Consider the following 14189-nt stretch of genomic DNA (forward strand, 5'->3'; position numbering starts at 1 on the left):
TAGAACTCACTTATTCCAAACAACTCTCAAAGCAGGACAAGAATTCCTCTTCTTCTATAATGTGTTGGTGCGCGCGCTTGTGCGTGCGTTAGTGTCTGTGAACGCACGATTAACTGTCTCTACATGTTTAGACACAGAGAGTGTAAATACATGTGTTCTGTTTTGGGTCTGTCTTCGCGTATAAGACTTGACTGCCTGTTTTGGTTATTCTTTATTACAGACGCTATTTTTCTACTCGTTTCACGCAAAGCCAGACAAAGCCATTTCACTCAGCGATCATAAATAACGAAAGCCACAGGGATCCCTAATGAGATCCTCTGACATTTTTCTTCTGGCTATCATCCGCGCACTGAAAATGTCAGTTACCCAACAATGACGCGGAAAATGACCACATAGCAAAGGTTACGTCAACTGGTCTTAGCATAATGGGGCGAAAGAATGATTTACAATGATGTTTATTTACGGAGGAGCAATGAGAATATATATGAAAAACTTGACTAAATGTAAAAAGATCGCAGACACCGCGGCCACGGCGGGGAAAGAGAGAGAACCAGAAGGGGGGGGGGGGAGACAGGGACAGTTAGAGAGAGAGAGAGAGAGAGAGAGAGAGAGAGAGAGAGAGAGAGAGAGAGAGAGAGAGAGGGGGGGAGAGAGAGAGAGAGAGAGAGAGGGGGAGAGAGAGAGAGAGAGAGAGAGAGAGAGAGAGAGAGAGAGAGAGAGAGAGAGAGAGAGAGAAGTGCACAGACGCCGAAACATAGACACACACAGAGATAGACAAATAGACAGACAGACAGACATACACAGACAGAGATAGACAGACAGACAGACAGACAGACAGACATACACAGACAGAGACAGACAGACAGACAGAGAGTTTAAGATGCAGAGAGACAGAGACAGAGAGCGTTTGCAACGTTTGATAGTTACAGTCAGTCAGACAGTGAGCGCATATTGAAAAGTGCTTCCACGCCAGTGAAATACGATCGACATGCAATGAAACTGACAGCACCATGTCAACATTCATGCTCACAAAGCATTGTTTACACCAAACATACTTAGCATCATCGGTTCATGTAAATACGAACCACTGAACTGTGTAAGGCGCGCGTGGCCTGTGTGTCAACATGCTCGTGAAATACTACACTACTGCACATAATGGTACAACCATAGGAGCGTGTATCAAAGTGCCGGTGTAACACGAAATTTTTACTCCACGAAAAATTTACTCCGGAGTAAATATTTCGTACGAAATTCTTACTCCGAGTACACTTTTCGTACGAGAAAAGAACTCCCCAAGGCACGAAAAAATTACTCCCTCCACGAAATTTTTACTCACCATTTTTTTTACTTCCAGTAAAAATCTCGTACGCAAAAATGGGATGCGGGCGAAGGGATAATGCCAAGAAGTGATCTCGCGCACACGAATGTCGCGCTACCCTCCTTCCACCCCTTCCACCACCAAGATTAACAGGGGACAAGGGAGTAAAAATTTTGTACACCTGGCATGGGAAGTTAAATTGCTCGTGTTGGGGTGAATTAATGTATTCGTTATTTATTCGTCAGGGGAGTAACATTTTTGAACGAAATGTTTACTCGGAACTCACCTGTCTTGGGGAGTAATTTTCTCGTGCAATGGGGGAGTGCTTTTTTCGTAAAGGGAGTAACTTTTTTGTACGAAATGTTTACTCCGGAGTAAAAATCAGTCTCGTGTTACACCGGTCGATCGAAGTATCCTATACTCCTTTATTCTTACTGTAGATGATTTACTATAGATCCAAGCTCCTGTGGTACAACGCGGCTTTTTAAAGGTCAGGGTCATGACAGCTTTGTTGACATATTATACAAATCACTGGCAATGATAAGAAGCGTTTAGCTATGTAAAGTGAACTGCATTAGGCGCATGCGCCCTGTGTGGTATTAATGACTCGAGCACGTGAGTACCTCCGTTTGAGTTTCGACGCGGACTTTTGTAAAGGTCAATGACCTTTCAGTTTTATTACAACGTTAAAATAGTAACTCGCACTTATATGAGCTATTGAATTGTGTTAAACGCACATGCGCCATGTGTAAATGCACTTCAACTTATGGTAGACTCAACATAGCACCTATTAACTTGAAAAAACTCATTTTTGTAGAAGTCAATTTTCTGTCATTTTTTGACAAATTTAATACAAAGTTTGTAACCATATAAATCATTTAATCATGTAAAAATGTATATATAAAAAAAGTACGCACATCAACTACTTTACATTGACCCTAATGTTACTGTGTGGTGTTGCCAAGGTCAGTTCTCTTTGAGTGTTGTAGTCGTACATTGAACAAACTTATCGCAAGCCTTAGTAGCAGAAACCCAGTACACTCTTCACTGAGGTGTTCCACTTTTTGAACACACTTTCTGTAACCAGGTTTGAACACAGTGTGACATAGTCCATAATTCTACCAGCAAAAGTAGTACACTGTTCAAAACTGGTTACCATAACTCTACCAGCAAAAGTAGTACACTGTTCAAAACTGGTTACCGTAACTCTACCAGCAAAATGTGCACATTGTTCAAAACTGGTTACCATAACTCTACCAGCAAAAGTAGCACACTGTTTAAAACTGGTTACCATAATTCTACCAGCAAAATTAGCACACTGTTTAAAACTGGTTACCATAATTCTACCAGCAAAATTAGCACACTGTTCAAAACTGGTTACCATTATTCTACCAGCAAAGTAGCACACTGTTTAAAACTGGTTACAGAAAGTGTGTTGAAAATGGAACACTTCAGTAAAGAGTGTAACGTTCGCAAAAGTGTCAATAATTCAGGATGGTCAACGTGGTCATTGAAATAAATTGACGATACACAGGTTACACAAAATGCCGGCGGGATGTTCAAAAATCCATGGTGATTATCAAAAACGCATGAAGGTGCCTGTCTTCACATGTTGACCATCTTGCAAATCACCACAGATCCGTTTATCTGTTGTTTTTTTAGGATCAAAACATCCTTGTACTTGAATGAATTAAGAATCTACAGTCGGGCTGCTGAATGTACAGACGGGGGTTTATTTAAATCCAAAAACAAAGAGACTGCCAACGTTCCACAATTCAGAATATATCAATATATAGAACTATCAAGATAATAAGTTTTGTGTGAATATTTGTTTGTCTGTTCACTTAAAAGACCGTTGGGTCGAAATATCTGTGAATGTATTGTTTTGTCAAAAACAAACGTTCCAAAAACCTACCTTTTTTGTTGTTTTTATTTTGGGATTTATTTAATTTCGTAACGGACACTTATGTCAATCTGCAATAAATCCAAAAAATCTCACTCTGCACAGGAGGCAGCTTGGCTGTTGATTTTTAGTATGAATCCAAGTGGAGGTGTGGTCTTATCCTCGGGTGAATTGTCGTGTACACGGAAATAAAGATTTATTTAATTAATTTATGGCAGAAGCGGAGATCTTTATAATTACGGTCACACTGACACAAATGTATGCATTGTCCAGTCATTATGACAAACATTGTATTGAATGACGTCATTTCACATCATACAACGACTCATACTATGTCACACACATACAATCACACCTACAATATTATGGTGTTGTAAACAATTCAACATGGTTTTTGAAAAAGACAACGTAAGACACCTCACAGCTGACAAGTTTCGAGCGAAAGTTTACAAGACTGCGTTGACAAAAAAATGTCGCTCTGGTTTCAAAAGGTGTATACACAATATTTTAGCAAAGTGTTCTACTTTTGTAAATACATGTACCAAGAGAGCAACATATACATCGTCGGCTAAAATGCTGACAAAGCATAGTACACTGGACTGTGCAAATCAATCAGTACAAGCAGTATACAACGCACACACGCGCGCTCCCACGCACACACTCACGCTCGCCCGAACGTATGCTGACAGACAGACAGACAGACAGACAGACAGACAGACAGACAGACAGACAGAAACACCCACACCGACATCCAACCACACACACACAACCACCCCCCCCCCCACACACCCACCCACAGACACACACACACCCACAGACACACACACACCCACAGACACACGCACACTAACCCACACTTACATACACTTACACACACACACACACACACACACACACACACACACACACACACACACACACACACACACACACACACACACATAATATAATTCATAACTAAGCACATAGTTTACAAAACCACACATTCATGAGAAAAAAAGATCAGGTGGTAAGGTGGGATAACTGTCTTAACCCACAGTTCTATCTTGCAGCACAGTGAAGACGATAGGGACAGCGTCAAGAAGAAAGCGCACTAAAGGGAGACAAACGATAAATATCCTGGCAGAATTTCCAGAGGACTAGCACGTTGAAAGCATGTGAGTCTACAGTTGTCCTGCGATAAGTCAACACGTTATGTCTTGCAGGCTGGTCCCTTTATCTGGTATATAATGCAACGCTGCAAAGAAAGGCAGGCATATTGTGTTGTTTTTATTTTCACAAACAGTTAAAATCGCTCTTCATTGTCTGCGAGGAAAAAGTTGTACTGAAATACGGGAACAGTCCTGTTATTTGACGTGGATCCCCTCACCTGGCACAAAACTAAACAAAAAAGCCGTAAAACAGCACGTCGACGTTTTTTTGCTGCTAACCAAAATCACAATCACCACTACCACAGCACAGTATTCAATCGTGTCCTCAATAAACTCAAAGCATAAATGAACAACAACAACAACAAATACCCACCAAAACATCCCAGTCCATCGTCATTTCACGATGGAGTGTGTCTTGCTGTCAGTTATTTGTGACTGATAGGATTGCAGCTCAAGTATCTCCTGCATCATCCGTTGAATTAAGAGAGCAAACCAGAGGGAAACAAGGTTTCCATGACCCGGATCGCCGAGCAAAGAGCCAAAAATACTTCGAGAAAAAAGCAGATTTTTGACACTGCAGCACTGATTGGTCTCAAGTAAAACTGACGTGACCAATCGCCGACTACTGTCTTGAACAATGAAACGACGTGCAGCACAAAACATGCCGCCTGTCGTGACCTCGTCCACTATATATACACATTGAACAAGAATCACATCTTCTTTGACATGAAAGTAAGTACTGGAAATGTCAAACCGTTTCTTGCATTGCAGTACACATACTAGATTCAAGCAGTAAATTATATCGCTAAAATATCAAGTTGGATCATATCAAATCAACAATTTGACGAAGATACTCCAACGATCTAACGCTTTATGAAACGCACACAGCCAGCTGTCGTCGGAGTAATTGGATCCAAACTCGTCCTTCACTATGAACCTGGCCATATGTGAATCGAATTCACCCACCATGCTTCTGCATATTGCGATGAGGACTTTCAACTGGTCCATCAACTTGTTCACGTATTTCCTTGGGCTAATGCGCAACTGGTGTCTCCTGAACAATACTTTGATGAAAGTAACCAACTGCTGTATGAACATCCTTGTCCATCTTCGTATGCGATTGTGCAAATTGTGTCTCCAAAACGACACTGACGTCAAAACAATCCACTGTTGTACAAGTTGTATGTGCCTCCTTGTACCTCTTCTTGAACAAATGCGTGGACTTTATGGGTGGTTCTAGCTTGTCGTTGCCACACACTATAAAGAGCATCCAGGTAAGCTACCATCCAACCGTAGAGTAACGAACTCGCCCGCTTTATCCTCAAACTAACCCGATCGTCTTGGGCAAAATATCTTTCAGCCTGTCGTTGCCACATTCACTGGGCATTGTACATCTTCTTGTTCAAATGCGTGGTCTCTATGCGTGGTTCTAGCTTGTCGTTACCACAAACGAGAACATTCAAGTAAGCTACCATCCAAAAGTGGAGTAAAAAACTCGTCCGCTTAAGCCTCAAGCTAGCCCGATCGTCTTGGGTAAAATATCTTTTAGCCTGTCGTTGCCACATTCACTGGGCATGTCTTCAGCTCATCTATCTCCCGAATGTGGAGTAGGCATTAGGACCTGGGCCCGCAGTGTGCACAGCCTGTTGCCTAGGAAACGTCTGATGTTGCTGTTGCATCGCCTTGTGCTGGGGGGAATGAGGGTGGGGATGTTGGGAGATGTGATGTTGGGGGGAGATGTGGTGTTGGGGTGAGTTGCTGTAGTAGTTGTGGCTGTCGTTGGCCCCCGCTCTCATGGTGACGGTTTCCATGACGGGGCTCTGGCCTGGCTGGGAGGGGGCGCGGTACAAGACCACGGGTTGCACCTGTCGGGGGGATCCTGCTGCCCCAGAGGCTAGCATGTCCCCGGGGATGGGGTTGGGGTAGCCATGGTAAGACGGGGTAGCGGTCGGCCGTTCTTCCTCGTAACACAGGAGCTCATCAGGGGGCGGGGGGTCCGGGAAGCTCCCGGAATCCGGCCTCTGGTAGCTCCCAGAATCAGGCCTTTGCTGCTGGGAGAAGTACCCTGGCAGCGGCTGACCCCAGTTGCCGCTACCCGGTGGAGGGTACCCGGCGTACTGCTGGCTCTGCGGCGGTATGTTATTCTGATAGGCCGCGTAGCCTTCTGTAGGGTAGTGCCCGTAGTTGACTGGAGCCACGGTGGAAGGTGGAGCGGGAGGGGGCGGCATTCTGGGATGGTGTTGGGTGGGAGGAGGGTTGTGATGGGGCTGTTGGAAGGCGGGAGGGTTTGGGTGGGGTTGGTGGTGGGTGTCGCTGGCCCTCCAGTCCCTGTCGTAGTGGTTGTGCTGCTGCTGGGTGCTGGCGCTATGACCCCAGGCCCTCTCTCCCCTGTTGTCGGAGGACGACGACCAGGTGTTGGCGTGGTGCGACACCATCTCCTGCTCCATCTGGCTCTTCAGGGCGCGCTGTAGCCTCACCCCCTCGTCCCCCTCATCCCCCTCCCCCCGCATCTCCTCGCTCCACGTGGCGCTCTGCTGCACGCGCCAGTCGTCCTGCACGTGCTGGCTGGAGAACACAGGCGGGTGCTTGCCCTGGTTGTGCACCCCGGCGAACTGCCTCCCCTGCCCGGACGACTTGCGCCGCCTGGAGGGAGAGCCCGCGGACTGGTTGTCCAGGTTGGGGTACGAAGTCGGTGACGACATCTTCCTCTGCTGGGGAGAAGCCACAGCAGCGCTGGCGGGTCGTTGTTGTTTTGGACTGACGGCAGCGTTGACGGCGGCGATGGCTGCGGCGGAGGGGTAAGGCCCGGAGATATGCGGGGTGGTTCTACCCTGGAAAGGGGAAGCCTGGGTACGCTGGGTGGAGCGACTCTGCAGCGAGGCGGACCTGTGGTTGGTTGAAACAAAGGTTTTATTATTCTTTCATTTATTGGCTTGCAAACATTCAAACTGATGATTTCTTGTGGTGAGACTAATCTATGTTGCCGTCTTTTGAAACCACTACACATTATCAGAAAATCACATCAAATATTTACAAATATTGATACTGAATCATAGTTGAAAGCAAAAGACACCGTTCAAGAAAACACGATTAGATTCGTTAGAAATAACACAGAGATGTTCGGGGCGGGGGGGGGGGGGGGGGGGGGGGAGAGAAGGAGGTGGACACATTCCATAATTCATTTAAGCGATTCAGAATTTGTTTCATACCTGTTGTTAGCCAGACTCTCATAGCCCTGAGGCTTGGCCACCACTCGTCCCACCGCCGCTTTGGCCGCCGGAAGTGACTGCTGTGCGCATGCCATCATGATGGAGCCAATGAGCGACACGGCCAGCCCGCAGTCGCAGATCGCATGGCCCCACGACAGACGCTGGAAGTGACCCTTGTACTCGTACTCGTCAACACTGTACAGCACCATGCCTGCGATACCCATCAACTCTGCAACACATTGCGCAACAGTTGAACGTATCAGCAGCAGCAACAGCAGCAATAGTAGCAGCAGCATCTTCTTCGTTGTCTTTGTCTTTGTCTTTGTCGTCGTTATCATTATCATCATCATCATCATCATCATCATCATCATCATCATCAACATCATCATCCCTGAACAATCATTCTTTTATGCGAATCATCGCAGGGAGCTTTTGAAAACGTGCCGAAGTGGTTCAGTACACTGTCTAGTGCATGGATTATTCAAATGTGATTAACTGTTCTGCAAAAGTAAGGCACTGTACAGACACAAACTTTCGTCAGCACTTGTACTTGTACAAAATCCGAACCCTTACTGAGGGCTCTAGACCGTGCGATTACTTACCGTGTCTTTCACTTTTAACATAGACCATTTAGCCTTGCTTTGACGCGATTTCTAAGGTATGGAACCCTCCACAAACACAATGGTTTACAATTACCGTTTTCACCCTCATGTAAACTGATATTCAAGCTGTCTTTCTGTATGTCTGTCTGTCTGTCTACCTGTCGCCGGTCCTTTTTTCTTACCTGCCAGGAAAGCAAACACCTCGGTCTTCCTCCCAGCCAGACAGCAGGTGTAGAAGTTGGGGGAGCAGCAGTTTTCCCGCAAGGCCATGCCGAGCGTCATGACGTACATCAGCAGGCAGGCCGCTAGCACAGATCTCGTGGCCCACAGTAGAACTGAAACATACAGTGACGTCATTGTTATCGCCGTCATTGTATCAACATTACGTCACAAGGTGTATAAAACGAGCATTGCTAACATCATTATTTACATCAGCAGGCAGGCCGTTAGCACGGATCTCGTGGCCCACAGTAGAACTGAAATATAGAGTGACGTCATCAGTATGGCCATGTCGTCATTACGTCAGAAACAAATTTAGAGACATCTGCAAGATTGCGTCACAAGGTACATCACACACATTGGCCAGTGTCATCAAGTGAGCTATATATGGCAGTGTGATGATTAGCCAACCAGTCAATCAACTGACCGCTTGACCAACTAACAAATCAACTAACCAACCGACACACCAACCCACCAACCGTCCGACCGACCGACAGACCGACTTTTCGATCGCCCACCCAATCTGCTTAATTGAATTGGTTTTCATTTCAATACACCGGTAGTTACACTGCCACTTTAACTGGACATCTCTGCAGTTTGTGTATGCCATTAACCAATATTGCCAAACACGCGTATTCCAGCGGGGGCCGGGGTGACAGTGACAGCGCATGGCTCGTGATAATAATAATAATAATAATAAATGAGCATTTATATAGCGCAACATCATAACTTTACAATTATGCTCTTTGCGCTAGTGAGCCAGTGTTTGGACCTTAATAAACTGTTGATACTCGCTAAACGGAAAACTTCTTTGCAGAGAAATCAAGGGAAAAGGAAGACAAAAAGAATGAATAAATCGGATATAAAAGAAAGAAAGAAAGAAAGAAAGAAAGAAAGAAAGAAAGAAAGAAAAAGATAAAGAAAGAAAGAAAACATGAACGGATCTGTTTTCAGACAAATATCACTCATGGTCCACCACTTTCCTTCGTTGGCACAGTTTGGAAAAAACATCCCCAACACCCGAGATTTAGCATCAGCTTCTTTCATAGAAGTCATTGCACAAACACTCTTGTCCTAAATGCCTTCTGTGTTTGTTTTAACCGTTAATAATCATTCACACCTACACATTCGCGGAAAATAAACGCTTTTGTACACGGGCTATCTCTCTTCCCAAAGTGAAAATCCATTCACAAACCGTTTTTAAAAAAAATGTGAAAACCAGTTCTCTTTCTTACAACAAAAATCTGTTATTTATGCTCAAAAATGTCCACATAACGCGTAACTCAAAACGGAATTTTAATTCGTTGTTAGAAAACTAATACAAGATAATGTTTTATTTATAAAAGAAAAAGAAAAAAAGAAGTCCACTTAATACATTAATAACGCGTAACTCTAAACGGAATTTCGATTCGATGTTAAAAAAACTAATACAGGATACTCTTTTATTTATATTAAAAAAAAAAGAATACATTAACAACGCGTAACTCGAAACGGAATTTCGATTCGTTGGTAGAAAACGAATACAGGATAACGGGTCTCCAAAGAGATGCTGGCAAACAGCCACGTATTGATTTTTCACCAACTTAAAGCAATAATAGCCTTGGGGTGGTTTTCCTTACATCTCCTTAACACGAACAAGACAAACGTGTTTTTGTTTTTTAGCCGTATGTTTTTGTGTGTTTCTTTCGGTACTTTCCGCTAAATGCTTGTGTATGTGGGTGTGGGTGTGTGTGAGTGTGTGTGTGTGTGTGTGTGTGTGTGTGTGTGTGTGTGTGTGTGTGTGTGTATGTGTGTGTGTGTATGTGTGTGTGTGTGTGCGTGTGTGTGTGCGTGTGTGTGACGTTTGTGTCTGTGCGAGCGTGCTTTGTTTAAAGGGTATGTTTATGGCTGCTTTCATGTGCATGCATTTGTGTGTGCGGCCCGAGAATGAATTAGTTTACAGAAATGTGCTTAAATTGTTCATTCCCTTCGCAAACGCTTTCAGTATGAAAATAACGTAGTCATGAACTACTTAACAACGAAATAAACCTTTCATGATAAACATTAAATATCAAAAATTACAATTATCTGTGCTCTGTCATTTGTCAAAACTTTAGTCTCTGTTGGCAAACGCGACCTCGGACGGACGGGCTATGGGAGCTGGCCGGGGGTGTACTCGAGGACCCCCGGCGAGGGAAGGTAACATTACCAGGGACAACAAATTACGCAAGACAAATTGATTAAGACCATTTAAATATCTTTTGGCTGGCAGCCATGTTTGATGTCTGCGCAGCGAACATTTAGAAGTGAAAAATAATAACCTTGGCACACATTTTCTTCCGCTTGAGACAAGGAGTTAACGGAATCGGAAATGGCGCTATCAGATTGGGGTGTGGATGGGGGTAGTGTGTTGGAGAAGGGTTGGTAGGAAGAGGGATGAGGGAGAAGGATGTGAATGAAGGTGGGGGATGGGGGGTGGCGAAGATGCTGATAGGAGAGAAGCATACTGTAGATGAAGATGAAGGTTTGTCAGATGCAATGTTAATTACCACAGACACAAATGAGATGGCGACAAGTGAGAACGAACACACAGTTGACTGGATGTTGGTTTTTAACGTCCCTTTAACCTATTTGGCTCTGTGGAGCCGTTTCAATTTTGTTCGCTGTCGCGTGTTGGAATATGACTATTTACATTTACACACAATCAATGGCTGCAGAAAACGAAGAAACAAAAAATGCCTCGCCCAGACACAAACCATATGGCTATCGTTTAACCCAAAAACACACACAAAATACATCCAAACCCAGAGGAAATCCAGTGTTGCGGGACCGCCTGCCGGGAATCAATAACACCAATCTTTCTCGTTCCAGAGGGACCGTTTATCTTCCAGTCTGTGTTAAACAGGACCGACAGAAGGTAAATAGGGGAAGGGCTCCTAATATGGACCACTTTTTGTTTCATGCTGATAACTAGCTTGTTTTCTTGCGAAGAAGTTTCATTTTGTGTTTGGTAGTCCTTCTCTCTTAGGTGAACCGTTAGGCCTAATTAGAGTGAAATAGCTTTGATAGACATTCAGCAAAAATTAAATACAGAAAAAATCATAAAGGGTCCATATTACGAGCCTGGGCGCCTAATATGGACCAGTGAAGCGGCCTTCACGAATCACTGTAAAAAGCCCCCTATATTTCAAAATAACATGATACAACTTAGTGTACAAGTCAGCCTAATTAAAATATGCTCTAGATTTATCTGTTTCGGGTTGATGAGAGCATTATTTGAAGCACACCAGGAAACTAAAGAAGCTTATCAAAAACAGAGTGAAAATAAGTGAAATTATCAACTTCCACGAAAAGAAGACTTTTTGTAGTATTTTTTTTTAAATCTCGAGGGCTAGTTATAGGTTATTTCCAGCAAGCTTCTTAATGAATTAATTAGCTTTTATTTTCTTCGATTTGTTGAAGGTGGTTCATATTAGGGGACTCGCACATACTTTGAGATTTTGCTATTATTTTTTGTTTGCAGTAGAAACTCGGGGTCAACACTGCTAAAATGTAACAAATACGGTTTTAGCTGTCATATATAGCAATTTTTGTGTGATAAAAGCTTTGGCTGTGGACAGAAACGAGTCCGTTTTAGGCGGCAAATTTAGAGTGAACGCTGCCAAAAGTGAAAACAAGTCGCGTAAGGCGAAAATACAATATTTAGTCAAGTAGCTGTCGAACTCACAGAATGAAACTGAACGCAATGCCATTTTTCAGCAAGACCGTATACTCGTAGCATCGTCAGTCCACCGCTCATGGCAAAGGCAGTGAAATTGACAAGAAGAGCGGGGTAGTAGTTGCGCTAAGAAGGATAGCACGCTTTTCTGTACCTCTCTTTGTTTTAACTTTCTGAGCGTGTTTTTAATCCAAACATATCATATCTATATGTTTTTGGAATCAGGAACCGACAAGGAATAAGATGAAAGTGTTTTTAAATTGATTTGGACAATTTAATTTTGATAATAATTTTTATATATTTAATTTTCAGAGCTTGTTTTTAATCCGAATATAACATATTTATATGTTTTTGGAATCAGCAAATGATGGAGGATAAGATAAACGTAAATTTGGATCGTTTTATAAATTTTTATTTTTTTTTACAATTTTCAGATTTTTAATGACCAAAGTCATTAATTAATTTTTAAGCCACCATGCTGAAATGCAATACCGAAGTCCGGGCTTCGTCGAAGATTACTTGACCAAAATTTCAACCAATTTGGTTGAAAAATGAGGGCGTGACAGTGCCGCCTCAACTTTCACGAAAAGCCGGATATGACGTCATCAAAGACATTTATCAAAAAAAAGAAAAAAACGTTCGGGGATTTCATACCCAGGAACTCTCATGTCAAATTTCATAAAGATCGGTCCAGTAGTTTAGTCTGAATCGCTCTACACACACACACACACACACACACAGACACACAGACACACGCACATACACCACGACCCTCGTTTCGATTCCCCCTCGATGTTAAAATATTTAGTCAAAACTTGACTAAATATAAAAAGAGAAAAAGCCTAACGGATTTGAGATTTTTGTTTCTGCAACTGTTTTGACATGTGCAAGTTATCCAGAGAGGGTGAATACAGCGAATAAAACTTTTTTGAGCGCTCTAGCGCCGTTAGTTTGTCAGAACAGAAGGTGGTCCATATTAGGAGCCGGTCCATATTAGGAGCCCTTCCCCTACACCAACAAGATAGCAGCGCTAAGGATCGTTCATTAATACCATTACCGTGGTTGGGAGGCAAGGAGGCCGTACAATTAATAACACCAGTATCAATATAACCAACACGAACCCAGAACTTGCAGAAACGATGGAAGTTTCTGTTGCGATGAAGACAGGCTCTCGGTGAACACAAATCTACTGCTATCACGAACCACAACAACCGAAGACTGGTAGAATTATTGCTGCTGACGTAAGATAAGAGGTGGAAATATGAAACCCTTCTGTGGCTTTCCTAACCAATACAAACCCAGAACCTGCGGAAGCAGTGGCATATCAGCTGCCCTTAGTTACCCAACAACAGTCACTACCAAAGACATCATAAACTGTACTTGCTTCATGCATTTTTCTTCTCACGACAGTTTATGAACCAGATGAAAAGTTAAATCGTAGGCTACTGCAGTCACGTTTTCAAAACTCTATTAAGTAGAGTTTCTACAAATCTGCCTGAAGTCGACTTCATGGGAGTTTCTTGGGAACTCTGCTTTTGTCGAATGTCACCGCACCGTTTGTTAGTAACTGTCCCGAAGCGGTAGAGTTTGGGGAGGGGGGGGGGGGAGGGGCGGGGAATCTAGATATATACATGGGGAGGGGGGGGGGGAGGGGCGGGGAATCTAGATATATACATGGGGAGGGGGGGGGGGAGGGGCGGGGAATCTAGATATATACATGGGGAGGGGGGGGGGGGAGGGGCGGGGAATCTAGATATATACATGGGGAGGGGGGGGGGAGGGGCGGGGAATCTAGATATATACATGGGGAGGGGGGGGGGAGGGGCGGGGAATCTAGATATATACATGGGGAGGGGGGGGGGAGGGGCGGGGAATCTAGATATATACATGGGGAGGGGGGGGGGGAGGGGCGGGGAATCTAGATATATACATGGGGAGGGGGGGGGGAGGGGCGGGGAATCTAGATATATACATGGGGAGGGGGGGGGGAGGGGCGGGGAATCTAGATATATACATGGGGAGGGGGGGGGGGCTACATAAGTTTGCCACCTACATAAGTTCGTATCAAACGGCGCGTCATATTCGACTGG

The sequence above is a fragment of the Littorina saxatilis genome, linkage group LG2 (assembly GCF_037325665.1).
Source record: "Littorina saxatilis isolate snail1 linkage group LG2, US_GU_Lsax_2.0, whole genome shotgun sequence".
NCBI classification, from domain to species: Eukaryota; Metazoa; Mollusca; class Gastropoda; order Littorinimorpha; family Littorinidae; genus Littorina; species Littorina saxatilis.